Raw genomic sequence first — 18,509 nt, forward strand, 5'->3', positions numbered from 1 at the left:
AACTTTTTTTTTTTAATATATGAGGACAAAGTTCATGTAAGAGAGAAAGTGGGGGCTGTAGTTGACTGTTCTTTAAGTGTATAATGGAGTGTTGAAGTAGGTATGTGAAGTAGCTGTAGCAGAGGGTGGAGAAGTGAGTGGCTAGAGGGGTAAGTTATGTTGCGGAGTGGGATGATCATATCCATTTTGTAGTAAGATAGGAGGACAAGAGGGATTTAAATTTGCTGTGTTCAGGCTTATTGCGAAGAGTGGGAGGGAGAGAGTTTCATTGTTTGGAAATGGAGCAGGAAAGCAGGAGGTGGTCAGGTGGTCATGAGGGTTTGTAGATTTGTAGGAGGTTTTGGTTTTCTGATCTGAGTAAATGGGTTATAATGTAGGGGGTAATGTGGTAAAGAGAGAGAGGCAGCTAGAAGGTTTGTGGATGAGCATGTGGGTTTTGCTGAGTTTGAGCAAGGTCAAGTAATTGGGCAGTTCGAGTCATTGTAGGCTATGGAGAGAGTGGCAGTGGTGGGAGGAGTTTTTTGAGTTGGTAGCAAATTTGCTTATTTTATTATAGCATGATTCTAATTTGGATTGTAGGCCAAGTTGGAGATTGTTTAGCAGGCGGGCACCATACATAAGAGAGGGGAGGAGGTAGGAGGAAGCTAGGTTTTTCTAGCTGGAGGGGAGAGTTAGCGATAATAACTGTATAGGAGTCTGAGTTTTTGGTGGGTTTTTTTGATGGTGGATTGAATATGGGTGTCAAATTTTAGATGCTTGTCAATGATGACACAAAGGAGTTTGGTATTAGATATGATTTTGATTGAGATGTTATTGTTACTAAGTATTGAGAAAGAGCTTTTGTCGACTGGGGATTTTCTAGAGGGGGAAAATATCATCAATTTGGTTTTATTAGTGTTTAGGGGAAGGTGGTTCTTTATAATCCAGGATTCTGTGTTAGTGAAGGCTTACTGAGTTTTTAGAAGTAGGTCAGAGGGGGAGTAAACTGAGCAGATGATTGTTGAGTCATCTGCATATTGGATTATTGATGAGTCAAGGATGGCATGGTGAAAGTTTTTAATAAATATATTACAAAGTAATGGTCCTAGAACTGAACCTTGTGGGACCCTGGTGGGGGTGTGCAGAAAGGGGGAGGTTGAGTATTTCCATTGAATGGCTTGTTGATTCTCAGAGAGGTAGCTTGAGAGTCAGGTTAAAGTGGAGGTGGAGAGGTTAAGAGATGTGAGTTGTGTTAAGAGTAGAGGGTGGGAGACGGTGTTGAAAGCTTTGGCTAGGTGAAGGAACAGGGAAGATACAAGTGTATGAGTTGCGAGCTAGGTTTATGGTTTCAAAAAAGTAAAGGAAGGCGGTCATGGTACTGTGGCCAAGGCAGAAGCCGTATTGAGTAGTGGTAAAAAGGTTGTTATGAGTCAGATATGACATGAGCTGAGTATGGATACATTTCTCCAGGATTTTTGAAAGCATTGAAAGGACAGCTATAGGTCTGAAATTAGAGGTGTCTGTGTTTTTGTCTCCTTTGTGAAGTAGTGTTATGTATGCATGGCAACAGATGTATGGGACATATGCTTCATGGATGGATCTGTTGATTAAAATAGAGATGTAGAGGGCTATACTGTCAACAGATAATGTTAGGAAAGTTGCTGGGGAGACTGTCAGGTGTGTTCCTGCTAGGTTTGAGTTGGAGCAGTAATCTTTTTATAGTACTTGTAGGGATGGGTTCAAGGTTGAAAGAGGGGAGCGGTGAGGTGGTTGGTGGGGTTGGGGGGCTGGAGGGGTTGTTGGGGTGGTAGGGGAAAAAAGGACAACAATTTGGCTATGCAGTCTATGAAGAAGGAGGAGTTGAATTGTGTGGCAGTGTCCAGGTCAGTAAGGTTAGGGTTGAGGCAGGGTTTCTCTTTGTTACCTGGGTGAAGGAGGGAGGAGATTGTGTCCCAGTATTTTCTAGGGTTACTTGAGTGTTTGGTTGGACGTTTAAAGTAGTATAATTTACGTTCTTTGGTTATACATTTTTTATGGAGTTACAAAGTTGTTTGAATTCTAGCAGGTAGTTGGATTATTTTTGGGGGTATAATTTCTAGGTTTTATTTCTTTGTAGCATAGTAAGTTTGGTATCTTTGGACAGCCAGGGTAAGGCATTGGTTTTGATTTGTTTGGTTCTAATAGGGGCATTGCTGTTTAGTGTGTTTATGAATGTGTTATTGAAGTAGGTACTGGTGTTATCAAGGGGCAAGGTTCATGGGAGGGGGGGACCAGTCTGTAAGTTTTAGACATTCAGAGAAATGTTGAGGGTTGAAATGAGAGAGATTGTGAGTGTGTATGTAATGGTGTTGCAACTGGAGAGGACATGGGAGACGGTCAGCGATGGCAGGAAGGTGATCACAGAGAGGGTCTGGAAGGATTCCTGAGTTTGACATAAGGTTGGAATGTAAGGATCCGGTCAGTGATGGTGCCAGGGGACCCATCTTTGTTTGGTCTGGTAGGGGAGTTTATAAGCTGGCTAAAATTGAAGAGATTGACTGATTGAGATGGGGCTTGTGAATTTATTGAGGCCCAATTTATATTAGTGTCACCTAGGATGTAGGTTTCATTTATAATGTTGGAGGAAAAGCAGGAGAAGATATTTTCTAGAATTGGGATGTTATTGTCAGGGGGTATATATAGGGTGGCTATACATATGGATTTGTGATTGCTGAGTTTTAATACAGCAATAGTAATTTCAGCGTTGTTAAAGTTAGAGATAAGATTGGTATATGGGATGATGGTATAAGAGAAAGAGTAGATAATGGCTATACCTCCACCTTTTTTGTTAAGTCTATCATTATGAATGATTTGATAGCCTGGTGGAAGAATTGCATTGTCCTTTATGTAGGTTTTAAGCCAGGTCTCTGAGATGGTGGTTATGTCAGAATGGTTATGGTAAAGCCAGGCATTGAGGTTAGGGATTTTATTTCTAAGGCTTTGGGTATTGAGTGTGGCAAGTCAAATAGATTTAGGGGAGTGTGTGAGTGGGGAGTTAGAGGTAGTTGTTAGGAGTGTGGGCCCAGAGTTATGGTGAGTGTCACTGGACAGTGACAGAAAAGTCTGAAGGATGATAGATGTTAGGTGGTCTAGCATAAATCAGGTGTATGAGTATAGGAATGGGAAGGATTTGGTGGAGTGTGGGTGAGGGGGTGTGTAGTGAGTATGTAGCATGGGTAGTATAATATGTTTGAATAGTAGGGTTGGGTTGAAGGGGTAGAGTTCAGATGTTATGGAGATGAAAGGGTGTGTGCAAACAGGTTGGATGGTGGTTGTGGAGTATGTAGGTGATGTGTGGTTGGGGTGAGGTAGCTGTGTGAGATGAGTGAGATTACTAAGTAAGGTAAGAATGGTTATTAGGTGTAGGAGATGGTATGGGGATGGAGGCATTGTGTAATTATGGGTGGAGAGTTGGAAGGGTAAGTGTGTGTGGTGGCAGTGGTGAATTGTGATTGGTGGGTGGGAGAAATGGGTGGGGCAGTGGCTAAAATAAATGTGCAGGTAATGTGTGTGGTTGGGAATTGGGGGGCAGGGTAGGGGAGCAGGGAGAATGGAGCAGGTTAGAGCACCAGCAGAGGTATAGGGTATTTGTCTTGTGGAAGAGCAAGATGTCACAAGTGAATTCTTTGAGGCTGTATAGGCCAGACAGAAGAGAGAGAGATATTTAAGGCAGTCTGTGTAGCATAAGGAAGATACACTTTGTTATTGTGTTTTGTTTTGCAGCAGTCAAATTATATGCTGTTTAATGGGGGAGTGTCTTCCTATTTGGAGCTGTGTGCTGAGCTACAACTGTTTTTCTCTTGAATGGATGCTGTATTCTGCTGTTTGGTGGTGCTTTGTGTATTGTAAACTCTTCCCTGCCTGTCTTTTTAAGGACAAAAGTGAAGAAACTTTGGTTCTGTTATTTTATTTACTTTTACAGCACTGAAAGTATGTGCTGTTTACTAGGGGAGCATATCTTCCTATTTGGGACTGTGTGTTGAACTCTAACTGTTCCTTTCTTGAGAAGATGCCATCTGCTGATTGGTGGTGCATAGTATACTGTGAATTATTCACTGGCTTTTCTTTTATGGTCACGGGTGAAGAAACTTATTTTAATATTTTATTTAGCTGTAAAGCACTGAAAGTACATGCTGTTTAATGGAATGTGTGTCTTCCTATTTAAAGGTTGTGTGCTGAACTGTAACTGTTCTGCTCTTGAGCAGGTGCAATATTTTGCTGTTAGGTGGTGCTTGAGTACTGCTGCATTTAAGCACCTATACGTTAATAAGAACTTATTTATTTGGTAGATAGATCATAGTATAATAATTTTATTAAGAGTTTGCAACTGATAATTATGGATTCTTTAAATTCATATGTAGGATAATGTATAACTTGTGGGGTAGTCCTAATAAATGTTGGTTTAGATCAAAGGTGTATGAATTGGAAACATTTATAAGATTTAAGTTTAATTTAAATACTAAATAGTTCTCGAACTGAATGTATGTGCAGTAATGGAACAGGATTAAGGTATGTTTCTAATTGTTTAAAAAATTGAAAGTCAGAACATTTAGATATAATGGTATTGAGAAAGTAAGGATGGAAACAAGGGAGTTAAGGTTGGAAAGTGAGGGGTTAAATAAGGATCATGGTCAAACTTGAGCTGAGAAAAGTTTACTTTTTAAATCAATTAAAACTCCAGTACAAAATGAAAAAGAAAGTTGAGAATACTAATGGAGTGAATACAAAGAAGACTGTTCATTAATCTTCCACAAACTAACAAATTTAGTAGAAGACATTTCATTTTGTTCTAGCGTTATTTCAATTGAGACAGTTTTATCTGTTAATAGGGAACAGTGTGAATAAACTTGGTCCATATTAAAGCTTTTGTGGTTGACTTAATTGTTATGCCCTCTATTTCAGGGGATACTGTACATGTGGGTGGCTTAACATGCTGTAATTAAAAAATAGAGAGTATATGTACTAACAAATCTGATTTTTTTAATGTTTCAAAATATAAACACACCACAATAAAGTTAGTTATTCTAATATCTCATAATCACTATTCAATTGCAACCATGCACACACCATTAGACTTGAAAATCTGTATCCTCTCCCCTCAGTGCTGGAACAATACAAAATCCATCTCCATCCCCTGACATGACTCTACAACATATAGCCCACACTTTCAACTCCTGCTTTATTGATACCATCCTTAAACTCACTCCTGACCCCCTACAAACTCAAATCCATACACCACCAATAATAGAAACATCAGGCAAGCAAGCATACAAACTTCTTTAAATCATCTTGCATCCCATGAAAGTACTACTAAAGCAATACCAGAAACCTATAGTTTCTCCCTAAAACCTGTTCTCACCTCTCTAATTCTAAAACCTTTAAAATAAATGAAACCCTGTTCCTTATCTGCTGACAACCTTCCTCCAGAATACTTGAAAATTTCTGCTGACACAATAGCATACCCCATCAGTATTCTAATAAACTGATCCATCCCACAAATCTGGAAAAATTCCATTATAACTCCACTCCATAAAGGCAGTAATACAAATGACCTTACTAACTATAGACTGATCTCTATTCTTTCTCCTCTCCAAACTATTAGAAAAGTATATACATAGTCAACTACTCAACCACATCATAGACAGTATCCTCCTCATCCCAACACAACATGGTTTTCACCCATTCCATAGCACCACCACTGCCCTCCTCTCCTTCACAGACACTGTGAACAAGGCTTTAGATGCAGGTCTAATAACTTCTGTAGTCCTGTTGGACTTATCCAAGGCATTCAACACAATGTCACATACCAAACTATTTATTTATTTTACATTTGTTTACCGGGATGGTCCAACTCGGACAGTACCCATTTTCAGTGGACGCCCAGGGAGAAAAGCTCCAGTATAAGCTTACATACAAAATCATCACATCAAGTAACAGAAATTATATTCAAAAAATGAATGTTAACACATTCACAGGATAAAAATGTAAAAACAAAAATATATGCATGGTATCAAATAGAACAAGACTTTAAACAGTCTATTCTCTATCTCAATAGCAGCAGCTCATTTTTTATATAGGTAAGTGGTTTGTATACTAAACAAGTACTACATTAGCCTAGAATCCTTGAGTACCCATTTTCCTATAGGTCCCTTCTGACTCAGTTACACAGCAAACTTTTTTTTTTAGTTTCACATACTATCACAACTGCAAACAAACAAATAAACACACAAAGACATATGATGAGGCACTGACAAATCTACCAAAACTACAGAGGCCTCCAAAAGCAACTGCCACCTCAAGACACTGCCACATCAACACATAAGACATGCAACACATAGTTCTCAAAGTCAGTCAGTCACAGCCCTTAAGGCCAAACACACAACCAGACACACTTGTTATAGGTAGGACTCCATAGTACACACTGATGTCCCCCACTCACCAGACTGAACAAAGAAAAGATCACAGTTAGCGCCCTGTCAGGCACAGAAGAGATGCGCCACATAACACAAGCACTCAGGTCCTTGAATATAGACAAATATATGGTTGAACTTATATATGTGGAGGAACATAGCATTAGTTAAGAAATTAAGTAGGGAGAATTACATAGGCAAAGTAGTGCATAGTTAGTAATACTTTGGTGGTGAGAGTTTCAGCTAGGAATGTAACTATTTACTAGGAAGTTGAATTTGTCTTTTTTAAATAGAGAGAAAGCAGCCCTTATTATGACAAACCCATTTAAGAAAGAGTACCTTCAAACCACCAATTAGTAAAGGTTTACAGATGTTTGAAAAAGCTTGTGAAATGGACCTTTATTCTGCATATGAGCACAATAAGAAGAGTTCAGAAAATCTAACTAAGGAAGAACTTTGCTTACTTGAAGAGTTATCTAGAGACAAGTCAAGTCAGAGTCATGAAACCTGTTAAGGGAGGAGGGGTTATGATAGCATTTGAAATTGACTATGTTGGTAAAATTTTGAACATGCTTTTTGATAAAACTAGGTATATTCTAGTATCTAAGATTGAGATCAACATAGCTTACAGGAAAATTGATTTATTCCTAGAGGATGCTCTCCTACAGGGAGTAATTACCCCAGACCTCTATGATTTTTTGTGTAACAGGAACTCATTAATTCCTGCGGCATTTGGTATTCTCAAAATACATAAAAATGTAGAGGATCTACAATACAGGTTAATTGTAGCAGCGCAAGGATCAAAGACATATCCCTTAGCTGTGTATATAGATAGGAAGGTTAAACATGTATGTAGTGAATACACACATGTTTTAAGGGATTCATGGGACTTCCTAGCAAACTGGATGTTAGTAGCTCACAGGATACAACTCATTTCCTGACTGTCGATGTGATCGACCTTTTTTCATGTATCCCCCACCGTGAGGGTTTGGAATTATTTGAGGACACACTCCTTGATACTAAAATGTTCAATACCCAGGACATTCACTTCCTTGTTACCCACACAATGTTAAAATCTTTAAGGGACGAAGAGGAAAGTAATAGGGAAACTAGATACCGATGTATTCTATGGAAACCTGACTTACTAGCAAGTATTAGTCAGAATAATAACATGGTTACAAATAATTTCCACAATGCTATGGTTATTAAGTTCAACAAGGGAAACAGTGAAGTAAAAAATATTATTTTGAGAAATTGGGCTATTTTGAAAACTGATGAAGAGTTGTTTCAACACATAGGAGGAACACCTACATTTATGTACAAAGTAGAGAGGAACATCAAACAAGTATTAGAGAGAGATGCATAACCTCACAAAAGTGGAGCTATTAAGTGTGGTAGGTGCAATTACTGCCAATATATAGTCAGAAATGGTGAAATCACTTTGAACAATAATTTTCATTCTAAAATTACTTTTTAAAAAAGGTGACTGTAATACAAGTAGAGTAATTTACTTAGCCCTCTGTGATTTTTGTCACTCATTTTATGTGGAGAAAACACAGACGAAGCTTTCTAAGAGAATATATGAACACTTGTACAATATACAAAAACTCAATAGCAAAAATGCACTACTTAAGCACACTTGTAATTGTGAGGGTCACAAAAAATACATCTTTGGCATTTTCGAAGTGGTCCCACTAGAGGCTAGAGGTGGAGCTTGGGAAACCAAGATAGAATATAAGGAACTTATCTGGCAATTTAGATTGGACAAAATGCACAAACCTGGTTTAAATGAACATGTCAATATCAACCCTGTACTAAAATGAGGGCAGCTAAATTATAGTACTATGTTTACTAAGTGTTATTTTGAAATGTGCTGACATTAAAATATATGTTGATTTATTTTACTTATTATTTTATTTTTTCAGTATGTTTTTACCTCTATTAACTTTTTCATTATTGTATGTTTTTCTCTTTTTACTAAGGTTTGTTGCAAATTAAGGATTTTTAAGGATTAAATAGATGTCCTTTTAGGGATGCAATGTGATTGGATGAATTATGTTTAAAAGTAGCATATAAATCATGTGATTTTAATTTGTATTTAATTCTAATAAAGTCCTTGAGGGGATGAAAGTGCCCAACTTCCATATTTTATCAATAAACTGATGGACTAAACTCTTGACCTGGACAGCGTGGAGTTTACTTTTTGACTATTTATGTAGGTAGATTAATCATTGGCTTAGAGGCAGAACCCAAAGATTAATGATTCCAGGAAAAAAAAAAATCAGATCCAGCACTGATAAGATTAGGTGCTCCTTGGGAATCTGTGCTCAGGCCTTTATAGTGTAACATCATTTTTACCTTTATTCTATGTGATGATCATTCTTCATACCTCTCAACTATACCGAATTCCTCAGTATTTACTGGCTTTGAGGTCCAAATAACGGGGTGCCATGAATTCCCAAGTGGCCCGTTTAATTTACGTTTTCTTTTAATTTGTCACTGATGTCATTACATGCAGGGCATGCACAATGATGGCTGTATCATAAGGGAGACTGCCAGCCTGTTGTGTTGGAGTAGGGCTCAGCCTGTTTACTTTTTTTTTTTAAAACACGTTCATTAGTAGACCCTGGCTCATACTACACCATTCATTTTGATCGGATTAACATTTATTTGCAGCAGCAGCAGCACAGCACAGCACACATAGCAAGTGGAGCAGCTGGGCAGGAGCTGTAAAGTTGAGCCAGCCAGTTTTCTTCTAATTTTTAATAACTTAAGTAAAATTAAGTAACTTAACTATTTAAACTTCTGCCTACATTCTGCATCTGTCACTGGCTGCTAAGCAAGCCAAAAAGGAGCAAGTCACAAAGTTCAGGTTATGCAGAGTCCGGAGTCCTGGACCAGTCCACCCAGCATCTGCTGTCTGCAACCCCAGGAATCCCATTCCCATCCCAGACCCCAGTGACCCAGATCCAGGAGGATCAGGAGGGACAGGAACAATATTTACACAGCAGTCAGGATTCAGGAATCAGGAGGAGAAGAAAATTTCTCACCGGTGGCTCGACGTCCTCCTCCTGCTCCTACAGGTAAGAATAAAAAAAAAAAAAAGGACATTGTTTCAAAACTTTCATTCATTTATTTAAATGAAATAGTATTGCAAACTTGCAGTTGGGAGCTGCAAATGAGGAAGGTGTTTATATTATTCTAGGTCTGTAGAAGGAGTTGTTAAATACATTTGCCTTGTATAAATCCACCAGGTTAAAACACTTGTGTTACTCAATGAGTGACAAAGCCAACGGACTGATGCTTTTTAAAGCATCTAAATGTTGTGCATTACTCCTTTAATATGCTAATCTTGTGATCAGCAGTGTGTTATGGGATAGGTGTTTTGTGTTTGAAGAACAGGAAGCTAGAGAAGCATAAGGAGTTGTGACATTGGGTTGCTTGCATTTAATAACGGAGCTGAAAAGATGATTTTCCAGGTTAGTCTTATCCACTCAATCTCTTTTTAATGCTTTGGTTTGATTGCTCACAGACACTGGCAAAGTTTTTTTTGTCTTTCATGAATTTTAAGTATTTCAGTGTACATATTCGTATTTGCTATTCCCAATTCCTGTCCCAGTCCGAAACCAAAAGGTTACTTTTCCAAAGTTAAGCTCCTGCCCTAAAGCTCAGACATTGAATGAAACTCCACTGCCTGTTGAGCAGAATTTCAATTCGAACTTTAAACCACTACTGGATACACCAGATAAAAGGAGCACTTCCAGCTTTATCTCTGAAGTCTACTCCAGTATTCCAAATGTCATTTCTAGTTCTAAAACACAACCCTTACAGGCAGCAATGACTTAGAACGCATGGGGAAAGAAAAAGAGTAGTCAGAAAGCTTGGATGAACGTGAAAAAAAAGCTGCAGGATACATTAAAAAGCGATTTAGTGGTTTGTGTTTTACTGAAGAAGCTGAACAAAGCACAGAAGATGAAAGTATTGCAGAAGAACATAGGGAATTTGTACGATACAGACACGAGTGCACACACACACACACACACACACACACACACACACATCATACACACACACACACACACACACACACACACACACACACACACACACACACACACACACACACACACACACTCACACACACACACACACACACACACACACACACACACACACACACACACACACACACACACACACACACACACACACACACACACACACCAGTCTAACAAACCAATGACTGCACGCTCAGTTCCTACTCGGACAAATTATTTCTTAAAAGATAAACATTAAGTTGCTAAGTTTAACAATAACATTTTCTCACTGTATATTATTCAAAACATAAAACCACAGAATCTGACATGAAGCAGTCATCCTCCTGAGTGTGGTTTTATGATGATGCATTGTTTGGTGTGTTACATCTCACAGAGTTATCTTTTTTCTGCTAGTTGGTGATATAAGATGTCCTTTATTACAACGTAGTAATTGTTAGTTGTCCTTCAGGTGACTGTTGGGCTAAGGGATTCATAACCACTCCTTTCATTATTAAATGCTTTGATCAAAGATTCGTGACATACAGACATGGCACTTTCTTCAGTGCAGAACCGCTTGCTTGTCACCACATCCTAGTTTGCTGAGAAAAGAACAAAAACAAGGAGGATGGTGGTGTTGCTAAATATTTTTGTAATACCTTGTCCCTTAGTTTTTAGGCTTTTGATACTTCTAGGATCAAATCCTTGATTTTTAGGGTTAGTTTGTATTTAGAAAGAAGTATTGGGAATCTCATTACTAACTGAGACAAAACATATGATAATACAAAGTCGTGTGTCTTTATGTTAGAATTAGCAAGCTCAGTAGCTCACTGTCTAGATTTTCACAGAATCTCCAGATTTAATTATAACTGTCTTTTAAAGTTATTTTCTTGCATAGTGCCGCTTGTAATTATTTGTTCAGTTTTTGCTGGTTGTTATTTATTTATTTGCTAACAGAAAGTAGTATTTCCAGTATAAGTGCAACTGCAAAATAAAACATTCTACTGTTACTAGATGTGAAAAAAACGTGACAAAGCAGTTTTTGCCATTTGAACATGTTTGTTTTTCTTATCTTAGTATATACCGCAGCAGTAAAAAAATGTGATGCCACTGACGAAACAAAATTGCTCTCTGTGCATTGTTATTTTTAAGGTGGAATGTGTAGTTAGCTTTTAGTTGGCATGTACATACCACAGGGGTGGGAGAGAACATTTCTGGCTGTAACCCCACAACAGATTTATACAGTGGATGCAGTGCTGGTAAACTGTAGGCACAATTTAAAATTTGTTGGGCATTTTTTCCTATTGAATTAAAAGATGTATCAGCAGTAGGAGGCTTTTTATATAGCTTAGAAAAGACTACAGGTCTGCACACATTGTCACGTGAAACTGCATTATATACCTACATGTGTAGAATGTACATTTGCTGAAGGCTTGAACACTTTATCTAACTCATAAACTTATGAACACGCCCTTGATTGTATTAATGAGGAAAAACTGACATCTCTCAAGTTGATTCATCTGATTACACAACTACATACAAAAGTGGGCATTAGAGTTTCTTATAGGTCTGATGATGGAAGAATAGAGAGGGATGATAACTTCCTTAGTTCTAGAAGATACACCCCATCTGAACAATCTGTCTAAATAAAAAGATTTCCTAACAGTTGTGGATACATGGTGATCAAAGGATAGTTCATTTCTAAAGAAAGTGCTAAGGTCCTTAATGATGGAATGATATTTCAAAAGGGTGTCCACCTTTATGGTAGGTGCATGCGTTTGTCCAAGGACGAAATGCTGGATTTATTGACATTTAGTTTAAGGCTGTGGCCTAGGCACCACTTGTTTGTGCATATTGGGCCATCCAACATAAGGGTTTATATTTAGTTTGATTAATTTATTGATAATGCCAGAATATGAGATGATACAAAAGACCTTGGCAAGGTTCACACAGCAGTTTGAACTGATTTGTCTGTGTCTAATGCAGGTTTAAGAGGTAGGATTTACTTATTACAAACACAAAATGGCTTGGATCTAGGGCTTATTGACCACCTATGTTCTTTTTAATATGTTCCATAATGACAATGTCCATTGCTTTATAGATAAGGCTGTGAAGGTGTATAGATCTAGAGTTTCTAGATTTGAATAAAACACTAGAAAAAATCCATCCAACACAGACATTTTAATTAATAAAATTGAGTGCTTTCATCTGTACAGAATAAATTGTTCTTCAGAATGAATAAATACAGCAAGGCATACTTCCTTACATGATGAACAGTCATATGATGTGTTGTGTAAATGCAATTAATTAATATTCATTTGTTTACATTTCTACATAAAGGCTATAAAAATAGTGTCATTAATACCTGGAGGCTGGTCAGAATTCAAAGTCATTTGCCAGAATAACTTCTACCTGAAAAAGAAATTAGTCCAGTCCCTATCTTTGTGGTTACATTTAACCTTTTCAAGTATAAAAAAGACAAACTTGTTAAAATCAAGGTACATGTCTAGCTAAGGCATTGTTCTTATTCTATTTTTAATAAGGTAAATATGCTAACAAATCCTTACTTTGAGACATTTCTCAGTTTTTCTTATATAAAATGCACAACAGAATAAACAGGTTACAAGACATACCTCTCCATTGTAGATGTGATTGTACCAGCCTTTGCAAGCCAGTATCATAGTTTATCTTCTATGTACACAAAAGTGCGTGTATTAATATGCTTACATTGCTTGCATGTGCCACACTTAAACATACCAAGGAAATTAGTTTTTTTTTCCAGCAATGAGTGTCCTTGACTCAAAAAGCTATTTCAAATTAAAGCTAGGTTTAAAAAACAAGTTGAAGTCCTAAGCTGCGTTTGTTACTTGGTTCCCCACTCAGTGTTAGAATAGGCTGATAACCCTGTGGCTCTCATCCTTTATGCTATTCGTATCACACAAAATGAAAGGAACACAATCTAGATATTCTAGTAGTCACCTCTGTAATAATATCACCCATCAAGCTGGTGGGTTACCCCCTATCAATAAATTTGTTTTTTTTTAATTACTGTGCTTAAAAACACTTCATTTGATATCATCATAGAAATCTGTACAAAATGCCCTTTCACTAAAATCATTTTCATCCAGAGTGTTTGAGTACTTGCTAAGTGTAAATGGGAGTTACTAAAATACTTTTTCCTGTACCTGTTGGAGGATAGTCCTATTTCATTCAGACTTTTGCTAATTTTCACATCCAAAAAGTTAATAAAATTTTAAGAATTGGTATATCAAAGGTTACAAAAGTATTAGATATGTTCAAACAATTCATTAGTTCATCCACAGTACTAGACCACACAATGTGACATATATTTTAATGAATGTAGTCATTTTAATGATAATTCTACCTCCTTTTCCCCTTTTTCAGGTTTAAGATTGGCAAAACTGGAGCTGATGCAGCCCCCATTGCTACTCCTAATAAAAGAATTCACCCTTGAAGGAAAAGTTGTTTTTTCATACAGTCATAAATTAAATCAACACCCATTCTGTTCAGAAATGTTAATTGATAAAGCATGTCCATAAACAAAGCTAGACTTATATCATCGGGGAATAACTATATACAGGTTCTGTATATCAGCAATAGCAAGCAAATTTTCAGAGTCAGTCTTTGCACAATGGCATAAGTCCATGAGACGCCATGAGTCCTGAAGGATGGTAGGGAAAAGGAAAGGTCTGAAATATCTTTTAATTATCTATCCAACAATACTGCTAGTGTTTCCGTTTTCTAACCATGGCTCACCTTATAGGTCTAAAGGTTGGGTTATTCAGAATTGTATGAGTGTTTCAAATCACAAATATATCAGGTATTATCAAATTATTAACCTGTAAAAGTTGATATTTGGAATCCAAAATAACTTCATTTAGTCTTAAATCATCTAGCCACAAATCTGTTGTACTATTGGCCACTTTCATTTCATTCATGCACATTTGGCTATAAAAATAATTACTGTTAAGTGTGCTTTTAACCCATCACCTTCATCAGGTTTCATGACATGAATGGTGCCATCCTGACAAAGTTGTTTAATGGTGGTACTTTCAGCTTTCTTGAGATTCCTATAAACTTTTCAGTTTTTAATACTTGGCAAACATCTAATGCCCCATTTGCATATTTTTTTCAAGAATGTTAATTGCAGATATAAGTGTTGGGTTGAAGGTACTGCACCTATTTAAGGGGGTCATGAGTATTATTTTTACAAAACAGTACTTCAAAATTCAGTTTTCTGGTGAAGAGTTTTAATTTTATCAGCACATCAACCAAGCTAGGCCTTTTATACTGATACATTATTAAGGAGAATGTTAACATCATGTGGTCTTATTATCCATTGACCAAATTTCCAATGCATTATTTAAATCACCACCTCTTACACCCAGATCTACTGTGTACTGACAGCATGATAATTTATGATAAAATGATTTATTAATAGTTTTTTATGTGCATCAATATTATTTTAAGGTCTGTGTTTCTAAACTACAGCCAAACAATCCACTTATGCTGTACTGACAAGGTTGAATATAATGGTCTATTTTAAGGAACATGCATGTCAAATTTTATTAGTGTGATTTAGTGGCTGGTTTATCATGTGACTTTAATTAAACCTCTATATAAATGTAGTTACAAGATGACTGTATAAGTCATGAAGCATAGAGAAACAATGTAGCTTATTAAATATGTGAAACTTTTGTGTCTTATGACATTTGTATATATCCCATGGACCTCCACTACAGGAGTAATGACTCTAGCATGCCTGGGTCTTCCTTGCAGTTTTTACTAAATGGTTTGTCTGTGTGACCTTTTTACCCTTCAGTTTGGAAAGTAGTCCTGTGAAAGATCCATTATTCTCAGAATGGATGGGGTATGACCAATTTGTTGAAATTTATTTTAGTTGTTTGCACTGATGTTAAATACGTGTAGAGGAATGATTGTAGTGCTGGAAGGTATGGGAATGTGTGTTGAAGTGTAAGAAAGAAAAGGGAATAAACAATATATGAATAAAACAGAAGAACACTTAAGGAATGGAAAACAAATGTCCATTGTCGAGCTCTCTGTCTGTCTAGTGGAGAATGGAAAATAAATGTCCATTGTCGAGCTATCTGTCCATCTAGTGGAGAACGGAAAACAAATGTCCATTGTCGAGCTCTCTGTCCATCTAGTGGAGAACAGAAAATAAATATCCATTGTCAAGCTATCTGTCCATCTAGTGGAGAACGGAAAACAAATGTCCATTGTCGAGCTATCTGTCCATCTAGTGGTGAACAGAAAACAAATGTCCATTGTCAAGCTATCTGTCTATCTAGTGGTGAACAGAAAACAAATGTCCATTGTCGAGCTATCTGTCCATCTAGTGGAGAACAGAAAACAAATGTCCATTGTTGAGCTATCTGTCCATCTAGTGGAGAATGGAAAACAAATGTCCATTGTCGAGCTATCTGTCCATCTAGTATAAAAATAGGGACAGGGACTTCCATCAATAGACAAAAAAATTGCAGGATGGAAGTTGCAAATGTAGATTATTTTGTCAATGATATAAAGTGGCTAGATAAACAGTTAAACAGGAATATATTCAATATGTATTAGTGCAGAAAGTGTTTCAAGAGAAGACTTTAATATGTTGACAGTTAATGTACAGAATATATAAGACTTGTGCTTTACACCAACAATTGTTTGTATATGTAGAAGTAAAGTTAGTAATATATAAATATCCTTCATTAAAACTTAATTTAGGTTATTGTGTGAATTAATGATGTAAGCGTGCTATAGACACATAAATATAGACACTGTAATGTACATGCAGTCTTAAAACATTTTATATACGACAAAGCTGTCAGGAGAAGAATGCAAGGGGGTTATATGAGGAAGGTAGGCAAGGTAAAAGATAGATTTAAGTCAAAATTTCATAGTTAACCAGTGGATTTTTTTTTATTGAAAGATGAGATGTAAGGTGGTTATGAGTTTGTGAAAAATGAAAGTTAGTAATAATCAGATGTGTAAAGTCATGGAAGAAAGGATGCATTTAATGAATGGGTGTAATGGCTGTGTTGAAATGACTTTTTAATGATAAAGATTGTAGGATTAGCTGTATGGACTAGTAAAAAATTATTAACAGGTTTACGATGATATAGATAGCCAGTATAGCTTTGGAAATTACTTTCTTTAGCTATAAAATTTGAATTATGACAATTTAAGGGATATTTTGTTGACACTAACTAGTATTAAAAGTTGATAAGATTTCAATGATAAGCCGCATTGCTTTTTTTAGTTACAAAATGGGAATGCAATCTAGAAAAGAATGTAAAATAATAATGAAAAATATAATACAGTATTTGAGACTTATGTTGTTAGAAACAGAATAAAATTGCTATTATGTTTTTTCCTTGTATGTGCATTGTATATTGTATGTACATTTATAATGTTTCATTTGTAGAAGGCATCAAATGATTAATAATGTTTGATGTATATAGGGTTGAAATGTAACATGAATATTTATAAAATAGTTTCTTGAACCACCTGTCTTTTCATTAGTGTCAGCAATCAAAGAGATGGAGATGCCACTTTAGGAGAAATACAGTTCCTTAATAATGCTTGTAAAATCAGTAGTAGAACACAAATGCCAGCATGAAGACTGGGAAATATCTCATAGCCTACTCATATTCCAAGTATCAAAATGAGTGCACAATAATATCACTCTATGGTGCAGAGGGATGGAGCACTTACTGTGACCCAAGTGACTCAACCACTTTTGGCTTTAGCAATTGTGGGGCAAAATTGAAACTGTTTTGGTGGGTCCCCACTTGCTACTCCCACACCTATTACCGCAAACCCTCTTTACCCACTGGTCTTCTAGAGTTGCAGTTATTTCAGATTAGTTATCAAAAATATATGCTATTACTATATATGAAAACAAAACAATGTACTGATATCGTCTTCTTTCGGCTACTCCCATTAGGGGTCGCCACAGCAGATCATCTGTTTCCATTTCTTCCTGCCCTCTGCATCTTGCTCTATCACACCAACCACCTACATGTCCTCTCTCACCACATCCATAAACCTTATCTTAGGCCTTCCTCTTTTCCTGTTACCTGGTAGCTTCATCCTTAACATCTTTTTCCCAATATACTCTGCATCCCTCCTCAGCACATGTCAAAACCAACGTAATCTTGCCTCTCTGGCTTTGTCTCCAAACCTTCCAACCTGGGCTGACCCTCTAATATACTTATCCCTAAACCTGCCCACTCTCATCACACCCAGTGCAGATCTTAACATCTTTAACTCTGCCACGTCCAACTCTGACTCCTGCCTTTTTGTCAATGCCACTACTGGTTTATTAGCTTATATTTTGTCATAAACATGTTAAAACAGAAGGAGACTACTGCACTCCTGGATTAACCCCAAATCTGATATCTCCAATATATATAATATATAACTGTAATAAAATAACTTGGTTGAGACAGTTATTCTCCACCTGTCAGTTGCAGCCATTTTATTGACTGTGCATGCACCTCAGATGTCTGGTTCTGATTAATAAAGTATACAGCAAAAGTATTTTAACTTGCTTTTCACAAACCAGTCCTGTAAGGCCTAATGTCTTTTTGACTTAGCAGCACAATCAGTCATTTTCATGCATAACCAGCCTCATTCCCAGCAGGCATATCTACTGTGCCTGTGCACACCTCAGATATTTGATTGCAGTAAAATAAATAATAATTACTATAATAATTAATTCTGTCTCTGGTTCATACAAAACATACCATAGCCAACTACAGTAAAGTATTCTTACTTGCCTTACAAAAATATATGTCTTGCAAAAACAGAATAATGACTGTTTAGCACTGGCAAACAACAGCACTCAAGGGACAGCTGCAGTCAACCACTGATAGCCCCCATTAGGTAAGCAAAAACATGCTTAACAGTGTATGCCTCTACTGTTTCATTGTGATAAAATACATTTAAAAATGGCTATAGTGATTTTATTTAGCTATGATTAAAAATAAACGGCAACCAGCCAAATCAG

This window comes from Protopterus annectens, chromosome 15.part0 (genome assembly GCF_019279795.1).
Source record: "Protopterus annectens isolate FY-2018-M chromosome 15.part0, PAN1.0, whole genome shotgun sequence".
NCBI lineage: Eukaryota > Metazoa > Chordata > Ceratodontiformes > Protopteridae > Protopterus > Protopterus annectens.